At 58.7% G+C, this 19,808-nt stretch overlaps 1 long non-coding RNA gene across 2 annotated transcripts; it reads left to right on the top strand.

Moving 5' to 3' along the window:
• The first annotated feature begins 15,120 nt into the window (after positions 1-15,120).
• On the top strand, positions 15,121-18,422 carry LOC139702326 (uncharacterized). 2 transcript variants are annotated; one of them, XR_011704935.1, is made up of 4 exons: positions 15,121-15,337; positions 15,414-15,539; positions 17,487-17,603; positions 17,771-18,422. It is a non-coding gene; the product is annotated as an uncharacterized lncRNA (long non-coding RNA). The 2 variants fall into 2 exon arrangements; XR_011704934.1 differs by lacking the exon at positions 17,487-17,603.
• The last annotated feature ends 1,386 nt before the right edge of the window (positions 18,423-19,808 follow it).

Consider the following 19,808-nt stretch of genomic DNA (forward strand, 5'->3'; position numbering starts at 1 on the left):
GCTCCCAGGTTCCGTCTGTAGATACGGCTAGAAAAGATGTATGTGTGCCTCAATGCGCTGGGTGACCGCACCATACATCCCTGTCTCCATTCCTTCCTGGGTCAGCCACCTGCACTGAAAGACACAGTTCACACCCACCCCTCCAAGCACCTCGGAGGCCCAGGCCTCAGGTCTGTCTGGCCAGCCTTCTCCCCACCCATGTTCGTGACTTCCACAGTGAGGTACTCACCTCCGCCCTCCGAGATCTGCGCTGTATGGCCCCATCCGCAAGACACCCCTCCCGCAACTCAGTCACTCCCCGGGTCCTTCTCTGCCTAAATGCTTAAGACACAGTTTAAGGAAGAGCAGGGCGAGGACACGCCGGGGCCCTTCTCCACCCGCACGCCTCCATCCACAAGAGTGCAATCAATCCCCAGAGTGACTGTGGCTTTTCAAGTGTCCCACCAAAGAAACACAGAGGCTGGCCTGCGTTAAGTCCTCACAGGGGCCGTGGCCCGCTTCCAGGAAGAATGCCTGGGAGAGGAGACCAGCGCTCCAGGAGCACCAGCGGTGGACAGGGCTGGGCCAGGTCACTTGGACAGCTGAGACTTTGATGACCCCTGAGGCTTTCTGTGAAGTCCAGTGAGAGTGGTCCTCCCGTGGGCTGACCTCCACCTCCATCTGTCTCCAAATCCAAGCTGGAGCCATGCTTAGAGGCCAGGATGGACTGTGGGCTGGCACCGTGGGGTCCTGGAGGCTTGTGTTGGGGCCTGGGTTTCATCCCCAGCAAGGAGGGGTCAAGAGCCCCCCTGGCTCAGGCGCTGAATCATGTGCAAACTCAGGCCCTGCCCCTTCCTCTAGGAACCCTTCCCTTCCAGTCTTCTGTGCTCCAGCAGAACTCTGAGGCCACCCAACACAGGGTGACATCTGAAGGGATGGGGGTCCCAGGCCTGGTGGCCTCTGTCCAGCCGGCCTTGCTTCCCACTGTTTCTATAAACCCAGAGCCATAAAGCTCGCCACAGGCCCAGCAGGCAAGAATGGATCTAATCTAGCATCTGCAGCCCTTGAGGCTATGGCTGGATGGGAAGCTGCTGGGGCCAGTCCGTGGGTGCTGAGTCAGTCCACTCCCTCCCACACAGAGGGTCTTGGGACCAACCAGGACCAATGCCAAGGGCCACATCCCAGGGGCAGCCTGGGGACAGACAGGCTCAGGGAGTCTCAGGGTGCAGTCCCCACACTGGCCCTGACCTGCGTGTTCTGAGTAGGGGCATGAGGGTTGAGGAGTCCGACCCAGCTGTCCTGTTCCCACTCCTCGGTGGGGTTTGAAGGGCTCCTGTCAGTTCAATTCATTGGCCCTTTGGGGAAAGGGAGAAGAAGCTAGCTCCAGCCGCCCCCAGTGTGGCCAGCTGGGTGGGTCTCCTCCTTCTCTGTCAGGGCCTCCCCCAAACCAAGGAGAACAAGGACCTGGCTTAGCCAGTCCTTGGCCCTGCCCTGCCTAGATGCTTTAGGATGAAGCATGAGGAAGGGACAGGGAGCAGAGTTGGGGCTGGGTGGGGTGGGGGCAGCCAGGGGGTCAGGTGGGGGGAGCCCAAGCTGGGAGTTCAGGCTTAATGCCCCTGGTGTCTCTCCTTCTGGGAGGAGGGCTGGGGGTCTGAGGACCAGGGGGTGCTGGGCAGGTGGACGCCCACCTGCTGCCATCCTGACAGGAGAGGAGGCAGGGAGCTGCCTGGGCACCTGGGTGGAGCAGGCCTGGAAGACCCACTCGGGGTCAGCAGGGCCTAGGGGCCTGGACACCTTCTCTGCTGGGTGTCCTACCTCTAGAGGCCTCTCGCTACAGCCAGGGGCCACGAGACCCTCAGTTGGAAAAACTGCTGGTGGTGGCACTGCCAAAACACATGGGAGGCCAGCCCTCCAGCATGCCCACCCCTAGGGTTCCGGGAGACAGAGAAGGCAGGAGCCCTGGGAGGCCAGCCTCTAACAGTCCTCCCAAGAGGCCAGGCCAGCCTCCTCCCAGCCCATCCTAGGCCAGACAGCTTCCCCCAGTCTTCCCAGGAGGCCAGGCAGCCTCCACCAGCCCTTCCCACCTCCCTCAAGATGGCCCAAGGCAGGGCTGTGTGCAGCAGGCAGGGAGACACCAGCCCTAGGGGAGACCAGACAGGCCAAGGGAGGAGTTGGGGATCCCTCTTTGTGGGTCTAGGACCTAAGAAGGGCACCCAGGAAGCCCTTCCAGCCCCAGCTTACCCTCCACCACACCTCCCTCCTTCAGCTGGGGTCCAGGAGCCCAGGCTCGGTCCTGTTCTTGGGGACCATCCTGCCATCCCCAGGAATCTCACTGAGGAGACCCAGGGTGGAGAGACCAAAGGGAATTTTCCACAAGGAAGTGAGAAACGGCCACTGGTCAGTGGCCACGTCTGAGCAGGCTCCCCTGCCCCTGGGCCCCAGGACCCACCCCTAGATACCTGCCCAGGAAGCCTGCAGCGCGCCAGGGCAGGCCCCGCTAAGAAACTCCCAGGACACCTGTCCCCTACATGCAAGGGTTGCGTTCCCCCCAGAGTCCCAGCCCTGGTACTTCAGAATGTGACCTCTAGAGATGTCATTGGTCAGGCTGAGGTCCTTCTGGAGTAGGGCGGGTCCTATCTCCCACATGACCGGGGTCCTCATCAGAAGGGGAGATTTGGAGACATTCGCATGGGGCTGAGCCATGGGCAGATGAAGGCAGAGAGCAGGCTGCACTTCTACTGCCTCGCAGCTCAGGAGAAGCCCACCTGGACTGGACATCTGGCCCGCAGAGCCCTGAGATGCTTTCTGTTGTGTCAAGCCCCGCTCCCCGCCGTCCACAGCACTTTGTGCTAGCAACCCCAGGACCCTCGCCCCGCGTGTGCTGGCGCACGCAGGTCCCAGGACCATGCCACAGGCACACATGCAGGCCACCCACAGCTCTGCACCTGCCACAGCCTCCCTCAGCACCCAGCCCCACCGTGAGTCCCTCGTGCCTTTCTCACACTGCCGGCCTGGGCTCTGGGCGCCCTTACCACCCAGCCACCCCTGAAGCCAACCCAACTGCACACTCGCCCGGAGCCAAGTTCACAGCATCAGAGCAGCCCTCCCCCTGGGAACCACAGGAAGCACGCTGTGCGAAATGCAGCCTCCCTCCCGCAGGTGCCACAGACGGAGAAGCCCACCAGACGCCCACCGGCTCCTCTGGGCTCCTTCCTGCCTGCCTTGCTGGGTGGCCACTGGGGTCCAGGAGTTGCAGGCTCAGTCCTGTTCTTGGGGAGACTTGCAGGTAGGCACCTCACCTTTGCTGGCCTCATTGTCCCTGAGGATGGAGAGAGTCCCTGCTGCTCCCCAGCTCTGAGAACACTGCTGCCACTGTGCAATCGTACCATCTCTGGGCCCTCTGCCTGTGGCCCACCCTGCTCCTGGCCCTCGCCGCAGGGGCGGGCCAGCAGCATCCTCACCGTGTCCCCAGTCTCTCCTGTCCCAGCCTCAGTGGAGCTGCTGGACAAGGGCCAGCCACACTTCTGCAGGAGTCACAGGTCTCCATGGCTCCAGCCAGGACCGGGGCTGTGCGCTGAGCAAGGGCGAGTGTCCCTGGGAGCCAGGCGCTCAGGAAACTGGTGAGCTGCATGGGCACAGGGGTGCGCTGGGCCCTGGCATGAGGCCGGAAGGGGCAGTGCCGCAGTGTATATGCACAAATTGCTGTAGATGCAATTAAGGCATGGAAGACTTTACAAGGACATGGAGGTTTACAAGGTCAATTATTTAAGGTAATACAAGGAGCTAATGAACCTTATGCTGAATTTGTAGATAGGCTTATTCAAACAGCTACCAGAGTTTTTGGGAATACAGAACAAGCAATGCCATTACTAAAACACCTGGCTTATGAGCAAGCGAATCATTGGTGCTGATAACGCCAAGGTCACGGGTTCGTTCCCCGTACGGGCCACCAAATGCCGCAGTCTGGCTGGGCACAATCAGGAGCCACTTGTCAAAAGAAACTAACTTTATTTTTAGAACCACACACGCCAAACAAAACAGCCTCTCAGGAAAAACCCTCAGAGCCTCAACTGCCACCACCGGTTTTCCACAAGCCTCTCTCTCCCACACAAGCTTCTCTCCACCTCCCACAATCCTCCTGCTCTTGAGGCCGATTGGCTGGGTCACGTGGAGCCAAAAAAGTCCCCCAATGAGCAGCTCCGTGGTCTGAAAGGGCAGGGAAACAGCCCAATGAGCATCACCACAGAGGAGCCAATCAGCTAGATGTTGCTGGGGCCGCTGTGAGCCAATCATCAGCCGGCAGCTGGAAGTTTGCTGGCAGCTGGAAGTTTGCTGGGGCCCCTTCGGCTGTGGCTCTCAACAGGGCAGGAAGCCAGGCAAGGCCTTCTCCTGGAGCTCACGCCCTCAGGAGCAGGAGGGGAGATGAGCAAACTCAGGTGCGAGGGGTTCTGAGTGCTACGGAAGGGTTTGTCAGGCAGGAAACAGTGGGGATTCCCTTCTATAGTGAGTCAACAGTGGCCCCCCAAACATCGGTCTACCTGGAGCCCCAGAATGTACCTCATCTGCACATGTGATTAAGGTGAGGATCTGGAGGTGAGAGCATCCTGGATGTCCAGTGGGCCCTGAATCCAGTGAGAAGAAACCATGTGACAGCACAGAGACTGGAGTGAGATGGCCACACACCAGGGAACATCAGGGTCATCAGAAGATGGGCAGGTCAGGAAGGACCCCTCTCAAGAGACAGGAGGCAGCATGGCCCTGCCGACGCTCGTTGTTGGACTCCTGGCCCTGGAACCAGAAGAGAATGGGCTTGTGGTGGTTGTGGGCCAGCCAATCTGGGTCCCTCCCTGAGGCAAGCTCCAGGACACTGGTGCTTTGTTTGGCTGCTCTTGCGGTCTCTGAGATGCCGAGAAGCACAGGGGCAGGCTGATCTCAAGACAGGGCAGGGTCTTTCTAGGAGGATCAGGGGAGCGTCTGTAGAGAGACCCAGTGACTGCGCCAGGCTTCACCAAAGGGTGGGAAGAGAGCAGGGCAGCCAGGCAGAGGGTAGGCGTGCTATGTGACTAAGACCGGACCAACGTGAGCAAGAGGCTTGGGTGGACTGCCGGAAAGCGCTTTTACCTCCCCACTTTCCTCATTCCTGCTGCCTGAAATGCAGGTGCGATGGCTGCTTCTATCAAACCATCCTTGACTTCTTCCCAGTCCCACCCCTTATCCGATCAGTCAGGAAATGCTGGTGAGTCCATGTCCAGATGCCTGTGATTCTGAACATCCCTCCCACCTCATGTCTCTGCCCCAACCTGGGTCATCATTGCTGCTGGAGCCTGGATTTTAAGTGTCCCCCAAAGGCCCAAGTGTGGAAGGCTTGGCCACCAGCCTGTGCTCTGGGAGAGAGTGAGACCTTTAGGCGGAGGGCCTGTGGGAGGAGGTTAGGTGTTGGGGGTGTGGTCTTGAAGGGAACCCTGGGAAGCCAGTCCCCCTCCTCCTCTTCCTCTCGCTGCCACCACGAGATGAACCAGCGTCCTCTCCCATGCACTCCCTACCAGGACATTCTGGGTCACCACAAAGCAAGAGGGCCAAGTGACCCTGGACTGTCACCTCCAAAACCATGAGCCAGTATAAAACCTTCCTCCTTTTAAATTGACCAACTCAGGTCTCTTGAATGGTGATGGAAGCTGACCAGGACAATGGCTTCTCTCCCAGACTGTATTGCTGTAGTGCTGTCCTGCTGGGCCCCGGTCTTGCCAGCGCACAGCAGCCAGAGGGTCAGCTCACGCCCTTCCTCAGCCCAGGCCCTTGCAGCACAGTCTGCCGTCACCTTCCCAGCACCTTCACCTGTTGTTCTGCTGCAGCCATACTCCTTCCGGAAGGTCCCTCCCCAGGCCTGGGGACTGGCTGTGGCCTCCGCGGAGCACAGTCTTCCCAGCCCTCCTGCCCTGCCACCCCTGCCTCTCCATCTGTGGAGAAGGGCAGCGCTGCCCCCCCGCCCCGCACTGCCCTTGCCACGGTCTTCCTGGGCACGTCCCCCTCCCCCTGCCGTCTGCCCCCTCCCTGCTCATCAGGCGTCCCTCCCCCTGCGGCGGAAGCTCTGAGGCACTGCACGGCCGAAAGGAAGCTTGGGCCTGAGGATGGAGGCTCCCGCTTCGGCCTGGGCCTGCACCCCACCAACAGAGCAGACCTCGGTTTTCAAGTCACTGTGGCTTTGGGTTCCTGACAGAGGCAGCCAGCGATGACCCCCAGCCATGACCGTCTCCGTTCTTCACAGGGGAAACCGAAGTCATGCCCTCAAGGCCACAGAACTCCTAAGGGTATGGCCAGGTGTTGAGCAGGTCACAGGTCACTGTGACCTCAACACCACTGGGCCACTTCCACCTAACCCCCACACTTAGGGGAGGGTGGGATCGACGAGGGTTGGCCCTTCGGCGGTGTCGATCCTACACTGCTCTGCAGAGTCCGGGGCTTTAGGACACACTGAACACACTGCTGAGCCCCTGTGTGCTAAACTGGAGCCTCAGGGCCAACCCTCTGCAGACCTCCAAGAGAAAGGGCAGCTGGGCCCCACGCCAGGGCTCCCTTTGCCCAGGTCTCAGGATGTGAGCCCTTGCCAGGCCCAGCAGAGGGTGGGCAAGGGGGGTGCAGTGGTCCCGCGGCAAATGTGTGTCCCCAGGCCCTCAGGGTGGGGTCTGAGGGTGGTGGGCCCTACCTGGCCCCAGACAGCAGCACGGGGAGGGGGGCTGGCCAGACAGTATGACCTTCACAGATGTCTGCTGCTCAGATAAGAGCTGCAGGTTATCATGTCGGCCACCTGGAGGGGACTTCCCATGAGCCTTCAGTTGAGAATTCCACAAGATGAGAACCTGCTTTCCTCTATAATTTTGTCCCTTTTCTCAAATTTCTGTGCCTGGACACAGGTGGAGGGCATACAAGGAGACGCACACACAGCGGACAGCCAGCACACACAGGCCTCTACCGGGCTCTGGCAGGTTCCCCTGCAGGCCCCTGGGAAATTCACACATGGCCACCCTACATGTTTGGGCAGGAGGCAGGTCATGGAGGCATAGGAACAGAAGCGGTCATTTCTGAGCACGTTCTCCATCTCATTTCCTTCTCCTGGTGTCCTCGCACCAGAGCCCAGCTGACCCCACCCAGGCTGGCGCTGACCACCAAGTGGCACAGGGTCTCTGTAGGGTACAGGCCTCAGTCTTCTCTGGGCCAGGCAGCACCATGGCCACCTTCTGCCCAGCCTCAGCCTTGGGCAGATCCAGGCTGAGACCAGCACACACTCAGCCTGCCCTGCCCTGTCCGGGATCCTGTGTCCAGGAAGGTCAGTGAGGGGAGTACAAGGCCTCACATCACCCAAGACGACAGCTGAGACCTCGGGCTGCTCAGGCCACATCACAGGCAGAGGGTAGAGGGTAGGATGTGTGCATCCCGGCTGGCCAGCATGAGACACCCCAAAGACTTTCAATTTCTCACTGCGGAAGGGAGAGGCAGCAATGCCCCCAAACCCGCACTTGCCCACACCCTGGCCTTGCTCAGGAAGCCTGTGGTGTGGGTGGGAGGGCCTGGGGTCCTCACCTGTGTCCTCCGCAGGCAGACGCTGGAGTTGCTGATACTAAAGACAGGGAGACCACTCTAGGGCTGGCTACTCCCGGCAGCAGATCAGCAGAAATGTTACCAGTCTCCCCAAAAAGGTGCACCCAAGTGGGGCTTAACTCCAGGAAAGACTGTGACCCACGGGGTCAGAAGTGACTGGACCTCAGAGAGCCCTGCCTGGCGTGGGGATTCTGGGCCTTTTTGCTGATTAGAACTCAGCTCCTTCAAGGGCCTCGATCCTGGAGACAGAAATCCCTGTTTTCCTTCTGTGAGGCTGTGGGATAAGCTACAATGGGGAGGGGGTAGAGAATCAAAGGGACACAGCTGGGAGTCCTGGGGCACAGTTGGGCTGTGTCCAGATCCTCCTTCTAGCAGCTGCAGCCCCCCACCCCGTCCCTGTGCCCTTGGCTACCCTGCAGCTGGGCAGGACAGTGGCCCCAGGGAGATATGCAGGTATGCAGCATGCCCAGGCTCCAGAGAGCCTTCCCAGCTGTGCAGAGGCCCAGGCAGATCAGATGCCGCCTGGTGATTAAGGCCCCTGACAGCTGAGGAGTGATGGGGCAGTGAGCAGGGGGAGGGAGGGAGGCAGGTTCTCCCTGGGGACAGAGTGGAGCCGGCAGGGAGAGAAGGCTGAGGCGGTGGGTGCCCAGTGGGCAAGAGAGGCTACTTCTAGGACCAGGCTGGGCCAGAACCTCCAGGTCACACCCGCAGGCCATGGTTGGGACACCCGGTGCGTAGGCTTTGCGCTCCGAGGAAGACAGACAGGCCTGGGGAACAGGAAGGTTGCAGCCAAAGGCTGGGGAGCGTCGATGCCAACTGTCTTCATCCCAGAGGCCAGGCCAGGGCGGCCCTGGGCCCAGGCTCTGAGGCCTTCCCAGTGTGAGCCCCCAGGCCTGCTGCCCTTGATGCTGCCACCTGGGGTGCTGCCCCAGAGAGACTGGCCCTCTCTGCCTCCATGCTGGGCAGGGAGAGGCTTAGGAGTCAGAGATCATCCTGCCTTTGTCTGCCTCTTTGTCCAGCCCCAGCGCCAGGCCCACTTCTCTTCCTTCCCTGTGGCCCCACAGACAAATGTCCTGTGCTTAGCATAGGTGGGAAGACCTGTCCGCATCCTGGGGAAGGACAGAGCCTCAGGAGCTGCCCCCAACAGGAGGTCTTGAAAGGGACTTCTTGCCCTGGGAACCGAGCCATAAGGTCACTCTCAACTGACAGAGTCCTAAACTGGCCATTTCATGGCCATGTGTGGGAGTTGCCCCAAGAGGCGATTCCTAAGAGGTACCAGGCCTGGCTTTCCTAGCACTGCACTCCAAACCCCCGGGAAGGAGGAGTCTGCTCGGCCACCTGCCAGGCCTACTGTGTAGTCTGTGGGGCCAGTGCAAGTTGAGAATCTGGGGTGCCTTGTTCAAAAGGCAGAAAAAAATGCCATCAACAGTGTTTAGTCTAAAGCTTTTCCCTTCTTTCCACCGTCTCTCCACTTGCCTGTTTTGTTTTTTGTATTGGGGGTTGAACCCAGGGCTGCTCTACCACTGAGCCGCTTCCCCAGCTCCCCACCGCCTCTTATTTACTTTTTTTAAATTTGAGACAGGGCTTCGTGAGTTACTGAGGCTGGCCTTGAACTTCAATCCTGCATCAGCCTCCTGAGTCGCTGTGGTAACAGGCGTCCACCACCAGGACGGCTCCATGGTTCTTTTTATTTGCCAAATACATCATTATAAAATAAAGAAGGGCTGGGGGCAGCTCAGTGGTAGAGCACTTGTCCAGCACGCCCGAGGGTGTGGGTTCCGTCTCCAGCACCACAAAAAAAAAAAAAAAGAAAGAAAGAAACATTTAAATGATCCGCATGGCTTTCGCTGTCCGTCTCTGTGTTGTACAACGCCCACTCAGAACCCAAACAGAGGCCAAACCTGGGACCACACCCACCAGCATTTTGTAGTCAGCGTGAGCACGGTGTCCTCATTACCAACACGGTACATGAACTGCACCAGAGGAGCTAACTCTTTGCTTCTTTGTCTCTGTGGTGCTGGGGAAGGAACCAAGGGTGTGCTCGGCTAGCCCCCGGCCACCCCCTCCCAGAGCCGACTGTTTTTACTTGGCTTCTCCATGTGTGTGCATTCCACAGAGCTGCTCTTCCCTGCTTCCCAGGGAGGAGAGCAGGACAGGAAAGGAGCCTTGGGCTGCCCTCTCCTCCCCTCCTTCCCTCTCACCCCAGGGCAGGGGGCAGGTGGTCAGTCGGCTGACACAGGAAGGAACACAGGGCACCTGCCGGCCTCTGTGCTTCCATTAGGGCATTTTCCATTTCCAACAGGAAGTGTGGCCCCCGGGGCCCTTGATGACCCAACCTCGCATGGTGACCACCTTGCAGCTGGTCCCTTGCAGTCCAGGGGCCACTAGGTTCCGTGCTTGCGGCACTGAGGACTCTGCATGCAGACGTGGCCTCGAGGGACCCTGTGAGGCGCATGGCAGCTCTGAAGGGCCTGCTCCAGCACCCCCCAGACCTCTCTTACAAAGCAAGTGCAGAGATAAATCTGTTAAGAATTCCAGAGCAGCATTCACGCCAAGGGCACTTTCTCAGTCTGCACCTTCTGCAACTGTAATGGGCACCACCCAGGAAGCCAGACTTGTTTCTTGGCCAGGAGTCGACCTACAAATGTCAGATACGGCTCAGGGGTGAGGAGAGCGGCTGGGAGAAGGCAGAGTCATGGAGGGACACGTGCAGGGCTAGGAAGCTCCCTTAGGGCCCCGGATTAGGGTGCCACACTGGTGGCCCTGCCCCTCTTCATCACAAACCTCCTCCCAACCCTCCTGCCCTGGTGAAGCAGCAACAGCCCCACAAGGAGCCCCACCACCCCTCTCCCTTCTTGCCACTAGGAGTGAGCTCCAGCGGCCGCCCACTGCCCCTCCCAGTTCCTGCCAGGCTCCAGGCCCAGGGCTGTCCTCTGGCCCTCTGGAGCCCGGCACCTTGAAGAAACCAGGCCCCCCTTCCCTCTAACCCTAACCTGACCCTCTACCTAACGGGCTCTTCATTCTTATCCCTCTCTAAACACCTCCTGGAAGACTCCCTGGACTGCTCGTCCCCCCGACTGGGTCACAGGTGCCCTGCCCAAGTGCCCAGAGCTCTTGCATTTATAGGACATCTGTCTCTTCCACCGTGACAAACAGGAGGTCAGTGAGCTCAGGACAGAAACGTGTCAGTACTCCAAAAAGAAGGTGGGCAGGTGGTAGGTAGATGGTGGACAGAAAGGGGAACGGACAGGTAGGTGAATGGGTGAGTGAACAGGTAAGTGAATGGACAGGAGGGTGAATAAAGAATGGATGAGTGTATGGATAGGTAGAATTATGGAAGAGAGGATGGATGATGGATGGAGGGGTGGATGGATGCATGACTAGAGAGCAGGATGGATAGGTAAGTGGGTGATGGATAGGTAGGTAAATAAATGAAGGAATGGATGGATAGATGGGTGGACGGAAGGGGGCAGTCGGTGGAGAGCGTGCAGATGGGTGTGTTGGTGGGTAAGTGTGCAACTATGTAGATGGATGTATGGGTGGGTGGATGCGTGGACAGATGTAGACAGGTGGATGGAGGCACAGGTGAATACAGGGGTTGGTGGGTGGAAGGATGGAGGGATAGATAAATGGGTGAATTGGTGGGTGTGATCTTGACTGAAGTCTTTTCTAGGTAGAACCCCGAGTTTCAACCCTGTCAACTTCATTCTGCTGGAACTTACATCAACCACAGCTTACAGCCAGTTTTTGACAACAGAAAGCAATCCTGCTCTCTTCATCAAAAGGATTGAAGCATGCAAAGGGCCCTGGGTTCAATTGCCAGCACCACCACAAAAATAAAAAGTGGGTTGGGCGAGGTGGCCCACGCCTGTGATCCAGCAGCTTGGGAAGCTGAGGCAGGAGGATCACAAATTCAAAGCCAGCCTCAGTAGTTTAGGGAGTTCCTATCTCAAAAAAGTTGAGGGGTGGGCTGGGGCTGTGACTCAGTGGTTAAGTGTCCCTGGGTTCAGTCCTAGTACCAAAAAATAAAAAATAAAAATAAAAAAAAAATTAAAACAAACCCTGAGATTGGGTCCTGGGGCGTAGTTCATTGGTAGAGAACTTGCCTAGCATGCAAGGGCCTGGGGTCCCAGGGTCCCACCCCCAGCTCCTTGAGAGAAGGAAGAAAGAGAGGAAATGAAAAGGTTGAGATTAGAAGAGGATGACGTAGCCGTGGCCACACCTGTCATCCCGGCGGCTCCAGGGGCTGAGTTCAAAGCCAGCCTCAGCAAGAGACCCTGTCTCTAAATACAATATGAAACAGGGCTGGGGATGTGGCTCAGGGGTCCAGTGCCCCCGAGTTCAATCCTGGTACCAAAAAAAAAAAAAAAAAAAGACCCTTATTTCTCGAGCTGAGAAGCAGCTGAAGGTGGAGCTCAGGAAAAGGAACTTCTGAAGGGGCAGAGCATCGGCCATCTTGTGGTGGCACAGCCTGGCCAGTGCTCCAGAGCCACACCCAGGACTCTGCCAACCCATCACCCGGGGACCTGGTGTCTGCCAGCCAAGGTCTGGGTCACACAGCATCCTGGCTACAGGAGAGCAGAGCCCAGCTTCTGGGCAGCAGGGGCTACAGAGCTGAGGGAGTCCTCCTGCAGCCAAGATCAGGTTGTGGCTCCTGCCAGGCTCCAGGGCAGAGCCCAGTGTCCCAGAGTGGGGTCTCCTGGCAGGCAGACTTCCCCACGTGGCCCCACGCACGCTGTGGGGGTCCTTGCTGGGGGCCAGGACTCTCTCAGGGTAGCAGGGGGCTGCAGTGAGTGTCACCTGTCTGGTGGCTGTAGTATGACCCTGGTAGCACCTGAGTCTGTGACAGCGCCCACCACCTGCTGGGGGAGGTCCAGGGGACCGCAGCCCAAGTTCCCAGAATCCGAAAGGGGTTGGGGGCAGCACCTGGCAGAAGAGGGACAGAGCTGGGGCTGTGTGGAGCCCAGCTGTCGCACTAGGACGGTCTGCGGGAAGTTTTCTGAACATGCTCTTTGCTACTCCCCAAAAGCTTAGAGCCACCAGCTACAAATAAGAGGGTCCTCTCTCGGGAGGTAGCCCCAGGAAGTGGAGGCTAAGGCCTCTAGCCACTCCTTCCTCCAGACGAAAGGGGGTGCAAGTGTCTCCCCATGACCCCTCCACCCCTGTCCGCAGAGGTAATAAAAGGACTTGGCTACAACATCAGACAAGAACTCTGAGCTCAAAAAGAAAAGTCGACCTGGGCAATCAGTTCCTTCCCCCGGGGGCAGCTGCCCCTCAGGCGAGGCTGGTTCCTGGGCCCCGGGCCTCAGCCTTAGGTGAGGCCTTTGCAGCCAGGGACCCCCACCAGCCTGGGCCCCCTTCATACAAAACACGGGAATGAGCCTTCAAGGATGTCCCCATCTCAGCGGGGCCAGCTCGAGTTCTGGTGGTCAGCGGTTGCTGGAGGAGGCGTGAGGATGGGACTCCCCTCAGGAGATGTCCTCTGGCCCTGCAGCAGTGCGGGGGGCTGGAGCAAAGGCTGGTGAACAAAGACCAGGTGAGGACATAAATCAGCTGCCCGATCACATTTCCTGCCCTGAAAGCTCCTGTAAAACACGAGAGAAAATTGACCTGTCAGGGGGATAGATGGGCAGCGATAGTGGCCGCCCGCGGGGGCAGCTCCCCTCCACCCAGGGGTCTCACCTGCACTGAGCACCCGCCCTGCGTGGGGCTGGGCTCCTGCTGCCTGGGCAGCCCCTGGGGAAGCCAAGCCGGGGAGAGGCCCTGATGGCTGGGCCGCCTGGGGGGCTTGGCTCCTCGCCCCGCCCTCCGCACGCTGACAGACGGGGCCCAGCTGCCTGATCCCGGCAGGCTGTAAAACGGATGGAGACCAGGGATGGTGTCAGCTGACAGCTAGAGTACCTTTTAAAAAATGTAATCTCTTTTTATTTCCCCTCCTCTGCCTCCCTCCTCCCTCAGACATAACGGCCCAGCCACCCTCCCCCTTCCTGGGCAGCACCCCAGCTGGCGGTGACCTTGGTGCCCAGACCTTGGTGTGGGGCGGCTGGAGCCTTCAAGGACACCCTCCCCACCTTGAGGAGCTCGCTGAGCCAGCCCGTGGGGCGGGAGCAGGCGGGAAGCAGAGTCCACTGGGCAGGCTGTGGCACCCTGGCCAAGAGCCACCTCCTCCAAGGTGACCCTGCCTCTCCCCAGTACTAGGAGGCCCTGGAAACCCCCAAGGGGCCCCTGAGGCCGCCCACTGTGGACAAGAGACAGGAGGCCACCTGCAGTCCACTCCTCAGGACAGTGGAGGGGAAGTGGGGCCTGTGTCTTCCTGTCTCCCACCCCGAGCCCAACTGTTCTCTTGTCAGTCCATTTTACGGCCAAGGAAAGGAAGACTGGAGTTCCAGAGATGGCCCAGTGTCGTGATGGTGGACGGCCAAGCTGGTGGGAGCTCTCCTCTGTCTGCTCACCCCACCCAGGCCATGCCCAGAGACCTAGGCTAGATCTTCCCCTAGGCCACGTTCTCTGGGGCCTTGGAAAGGCCCAGGGCTCCTGGTCTCCTGGCCTCTCCTGCCTCCCCCTGGCAACTCCCTCTCCTGGGATGGCCCAGCCTTTCCTGCGGGCCCAGCCACTTGGCTCCTGCTCTGCCCCCAGCACTCTCCCCCGAGGCTGTCCACACCCGTGCTGGCAGCCACAGCCTACAGGGGGTGATGGCCATTCCCGGCAGCCTCACAGGCCACCTGAGGCTCCTGAGGGGCTGAGTGGGCGGCGGGAGGTTCTGTGCATCCTGGTCTCGAACCCTGTGGTCCTCCTCGTCCACCCCACCCGTCCCCTGCCCCAGGCTCCCAAACCAGGGCTGGGCCGGATCTCGTCCTGCAGCTGTCTGGGCTCAGCAAGCTCAGGTGCTCATGGGGCCAAGGGGCTGGGAGGCGAAGCTCACACGCAGCCCGAGAGGCCATTATCTGGGTGCCGGACAGAGGGGATTCCTCTTGGCCTTTCTTTTTTAATATTTATTTTTTAGTTGTGGTTGGACACAATACCTTTATTTTATTTTTTTTAATGTGGAGCGGAGGATGGAACCCAGGGCCTCGCAGGTGCTGGGCAAGCGTTCTACCGCTGAGCCACAGTCTCAGCTCTTTTTCTTGGCATTTCTTCTCTCCCACAGCCTCTGGCCAGTGGAGGGACCCTCTGGACGCTGAGGGGACCTCCCAGAACCCATCGGCAACCCCACCAGGTCAGCCTGTCTGAGTGGGTCCTTTTGCTGCCTCTGTGATGCCCATCCACATTTCCCGTCCTCTGTCTGGTGGTTTGACCCTGCAGCCTGCCAGTCCTGGTTCTCCGCGCCTGAGCCCTGGGGGGGGGCCCTGGCTGGTGCCCGGGGTCACCTCCAACCCACTGCCTGCCCAAGTCTCCACCCTTCCATTTGTCCACCACTAGCAGACCTGCGTCCGCTGGCTGACCACCCAGTGCTCTTTGTCTGCCCATCCCCCTCTCCCCACTTCCTGCTCCTCCTCGTCCTCCACTCCGCCTGGGCTCTGTGACATTAAGCACTGGCTCCCCTGCGACCCGGGCGCAGGCTTATGTAGGGCAGGCCTCTGGCTCCCAGGGAACAGCTGACCTGGAAAGCAGGTCTCAGCCACCACCCGCAGGCCAGACACGCCACACAAGACAGTCGGGACAGTTCAGGACCTGCCCTGCACGTGGAGAGGGCTGAAGGGACGTCATGTCCAATGTGTACAGGATCCTCGGCTTCCAGGGTGGCCGGGCTGCAGGAAGAAAGGCATGGAGCATGTCCCCATTTGGTCCCCAGTTTTGATGTCTCTTATTTTAAATATGTTTACTTTCTCGTTTCTCAGAAAACTGAGCTTTCTAACTCCAATGAGACAAAGAAAGACCTCAGGACGCCAGCAAGATGAGGGACTCCAGTGTGGGCCGGCCAACCCCTGGGGGGACAGAAGAGCTGTCCATCTGGGGGTATAAATGTAAGCCGTGGGCATGGGGGGTTGGGGAGAGAAGGACTGGCCCACAGCAGCTTGCAGTCCCTAGCTTCCTGGGACCCTCAGGACTGGACGAGAGAGCCTGTTCCCGGGACCCCACCACGGGCCCTCCTGCCTGCACCTGCCTTGTTCCCTGGGGGGCTGGACAAGGATGCCTGGAGCGTTCTCTTCCCAAACATACCTCTCTCTCCCACAAAATAATTTAATGCAACTTAATGGCTTGAAGTTGATGTAAAAATTACAGGCGTGTGCGGGTGGGGTGGGGTGGGGGCCTCGTAAGAAATCCTTTTGAAAATATAATTGAGTTAATGGAGCCATAACTGCGTCTCGTTTTGGGGGTAATTGGTCCGCTTTTTGTCACCCTGTCCATTTACATACTCCTGTTTTCTTTTTGCGATTGATTTTTTCTTTATAAAGTGGGCCACTTTACTGCAATTTTTAAAGCCCCAGTGATGAATAAAACCTCATCTCCCCGCTCATTAAGACACTGGAATTAGCTGGGCTCAGGGCCCCACCAGTCAATTTGCTTAACAATCCCAGGCTGCCAGTGTTTGGGTAGAGACGCTGCCTGCAGCAAGAGGGGCCAGCGTCCTCCTGAAAGTGGGTCCTGGACAAGGTCCGCCTCCAGGGGAGGAAAGCCGGAGTGGAGGCCGCCAGAAATCCCCTACCTCCACCTGCCCCAGCATCGGGGTCCCCATGCCCTTGAGCGTGGGACCCCTTCCCCTCCCAGCCTTCCCTTGCTGGAGGCTGGGCTGTGGACTCCCCGCCCCCAGCCTGCCTGACTGGGGCTGCGGTTCAGAGGCCCCACCCACCTGCCTTTGACTGAAGATCAAGGTCACACCTCCTTCAGGAAATATTTTTATAATTATAAAATCCACGGTCACCCAGAGTCAACCAGTCCAAGAGCACAGAGGGACGGGGAGCGGGGAGCAGCTCTGCAGGGCGCTGGCCACCCCCCAGGCACTCCAAAGCCCTGGAAACCCGCTAACCCGGCTCTGCCTGCTCCTCCCAGCTTGGCTCTCTTCCGCTTCCTTGTACCTGGCATCACCTGCCCCTCTTCCACAGTGACACAGTGACACATGGAGCCCAGGGCCTCCCTGGTTTGTGCTAGGCAGGTGCTCTGTCACTGAGAGCTTTTTTTTTTTTTTTTTTTTGGTACCAGGGATTGAACTCAGGGGCTCTTGACCACTGAGCCACTCCCCAGCCCTATTTTGTATTTTATTAGAGACAGGGTCTCACTGAGCTGCTTAGCGCCTCGCCATTGCTGAGGCTGGCTTTGAGCTCACGATCCTCCTGTCTCAGCCTCCTGAGCTGCTGGGATTATAGATGTGTGCCACCGCGCCTGGCCCCAGTCCTTTTTATTTCTTATTTCGAGACAGGGTCTTGCTAAGTAGTCCAGGCTATCCTTAAACTTTCCATCCTCCTGCCTCAGCCTCCCGAGCCGCTGGGATCACAGGCGTGTGCCGCTGTGCCTGGCTGAGCTTTTTGTTTTTATTTTGAGGCAGGATTTTTGCCTGTGTAGGCTGGCCTTGAACTTCCATCTTCCTGCCTCTGCCTCCAAAGGTGCTGGGCTCTGGGCATGTGCCGCCCACACTGCGCCTGGCCCATGGTGGGCACGGAGGTTCCTGGGGCACCTTTCTTGACTTACGGGTGCTCCCTGGCACGTCTATGCCATGCTGCGTTCCGTAGCCAGCAGCCTAGCATTGAGGACACGGGGCGTCCCAGAACTAGGTTCTCAGGGCTGCAGTCCCCAGCAACCTGGGACAAGGCCTGGGCTCTCGGTGGGGTCCCAACGTCCACCGTCCCTTGAAGACCATGCTGTGGAGCTACTGGGAGGTGGTGGATCTGTGGGAGGTGGGGTCTAGTGGGAGGGATTTAGGTCAGAGGGGTTAGGACCCCGGTTCTTTCCTGTCTCTCCCTTTCACTCCCCAGCAGCCATGAGGTGAGTAGCCTCCTCCGCCATGCCCTCCTGCTACGATGGACTGCACTGCCACAGGCCCAGAGCAAAGCAGGGGCCATAAACTGAGCCAAAATAAGCCTTTCCTCTTTGTAAGTCCATTATCTCAGGGATTTTGTCACAGAGACAGGGGGCTGACCAACACGGATGGCTTATGCATACTTAGCCAGTGTCTTACTGTTGGACATTGAGTTGCTTCTGATTTTTTAAAAAATATTTCTTTATTTGTTGATAGACCTTATTTTTATTTTATTTATAGGCAGTGCTGAGGATCGAACCCAGTGCCTCACACACGCCAGGCAAGTGTGCTACCACTGAGCCCCAACCCAGCCTCGTGCTTCGGATTTTTCAACAAAGCAAATACTGTTGCAAAGAATGTTTCCATATCACTTCTTCAATTGAGGTGCAGGGGGTGGAACCCAGGGTCTTGCACACACTAGTTCATCTCTGTGCTTTTACACACATGTCTGGAAGATAAAATCCCTAGGAGAGGAAGCACCGGTTAAAAGGTATTCATGGTGCAGATGCTGATTGGTTCTGCCAGGCTGCGCAGCAGTATGCCAAAGCACACCTCCCTCCTGCCCAAGGATGAGGGTCTGCTCCCCGCCTCCTTGGCAAAGCTGGATATGATCAGTCATTTTGACTTTGGTCATCTGATGGGTGACAAATAGGACCTTGTTGGTTTTTAATTCTGATCTGCTTAATTGAGATAGACTTCAGAAACGAGAAAGGGCACCCATTTTAACGGCTCAGCGCAATGAGTTCCGACAAGTGTGTGCAGACCAGACGCGGGCGTGGCTCAGTGAGACATGGATCGCCCGGCACCCCCACAGGGCTCCTGCGGCTCCTCTCTGCTCAGTCGCTGCCCAGGCAGCCAGGGGTCTGCCTCCATCACCGTCTCCGTAGGTCACTGTCCCCCACTGTCCCTCCTCCGTGGTCACTGAACCACGTGGGACAGTCTGCCTTCTGTGGCTCTGGGTGACCATCCTAGGGCTCAGCCCTGTTGTCTGTGTGTCCACAGCTCTGTCCTCATTGATGCCACCAGATCCTGTGGCTCAGCTGTCCTGCCGTTATAGCACTCGCTGTGGTGGGACACTTGGGCTGTTCAGTTTGTGGCTACTGATGTGAAAGCTGTTGGGACGCTGAGTGTGGGCTTCCCGAGCATGTGGAATGGCAGCCTCAAGCACTGGGTGGGCTTAGTTTCCTTTTCTCATCTCCTTCTGGTACTGAGGATGGAACCCAGGGCCTTATATTTTTTTTTTTCTGAGAACTGGGGGGTTGAACTCAGGGGCACTCGACACTGAGCCACCTCCCCAGCCCTATTTTGTATTTTATTTAGAGACAGGGTCTCACTGAGTTGCTAAGGGCCTCACTGTTGTTGAGGCTGGCTTTGAACTTGAGCTCCTCCTGCCTCAGCCTCCAGAGCCACTAGGATTGCAGGCACGTGCCACTGCACCCAAAACCTTGCATTTTACCCCCCATCAGGATGTTTGAGCCCCATTTACTCTTAGGAGTTTCCAAAGGGGTGCAGCCTTCCCAGCCTGCCAACTCCCTTCTCTGGCTGTCTCCAGGGCTTGTGGAGGTTGTGGAGAGATGGACATCACTGTCCACAGGGGGCAAATGCCATGCCCAGGGCCAGTCTTGCCGCTGCTGAGGCCTCCAACCCTCAGGGGCTCAGCCGCCCCTTGTGTGCACCTGCAGCAGGGTCTCCGTCCCTGCAGGGCTCCCCAGGTCCAGAGGCCTGCAAGGTCCAAACAAGCCAGAGGGCAACTGGGACCGGAAGTGGAGGCCAGATGAAGGGAGACCTAGCAAGGTCCCATCTGGCCAGGGGGCCTCGGCTGCCTGCCCCAGGGCTGGGGTCCCCAAGTCTGGCCCTTTCTCCCCCACACAACTATGCACCGCCCCAGGGCCATAGTGACCATGGCCAGGAGTGTCAGCTCATGTGGCAGGAAGGGGACAGAGGAGCCAGCTGGGGGCTGCCCCTCCCCTGACTGTTCCCTGGGGGAGACAGCGGCAGAGTCCCTCCAGGCCTGGGCTGCTATTCAAGAGGCCAGCTCCCATGGTGCCCAAGCTGTGCCCTGGCCTGTTGGAGGCCTCAACTCCGTTCCTGGAGTCCAGGCCTGCTTCCCTCTCCCCCACCTGCCCCTCTACCCTCGGGTGCAGCCCTGAGCAGAGGTGCAGAGCAAAAGGAGCCAGCACTCAGGGCAGCGGGAGACCACCCCGACAGCTGCCCATGGCCCTCAGGCCAAGGGCCAGCCTGGCCTCTGCCTCTTCTGGAACCCAGCTTTGGGCCTCAG

The sequence above is a fragment of the Marmota flaviventris genome, chromosome 17 (genome assembly GCF_047511675.1).
Source record: "Marmota flaviventris isolate mMarFla1 chromosome 17, mMarFla1.hap1, whole genome shotgun sequence".
Lineage (NCBI taxonomy): Eukaryota > Metazoa > Chordata > Mammalia > Rodentia > Sciuridae > Marmota > Marmota flaviventris.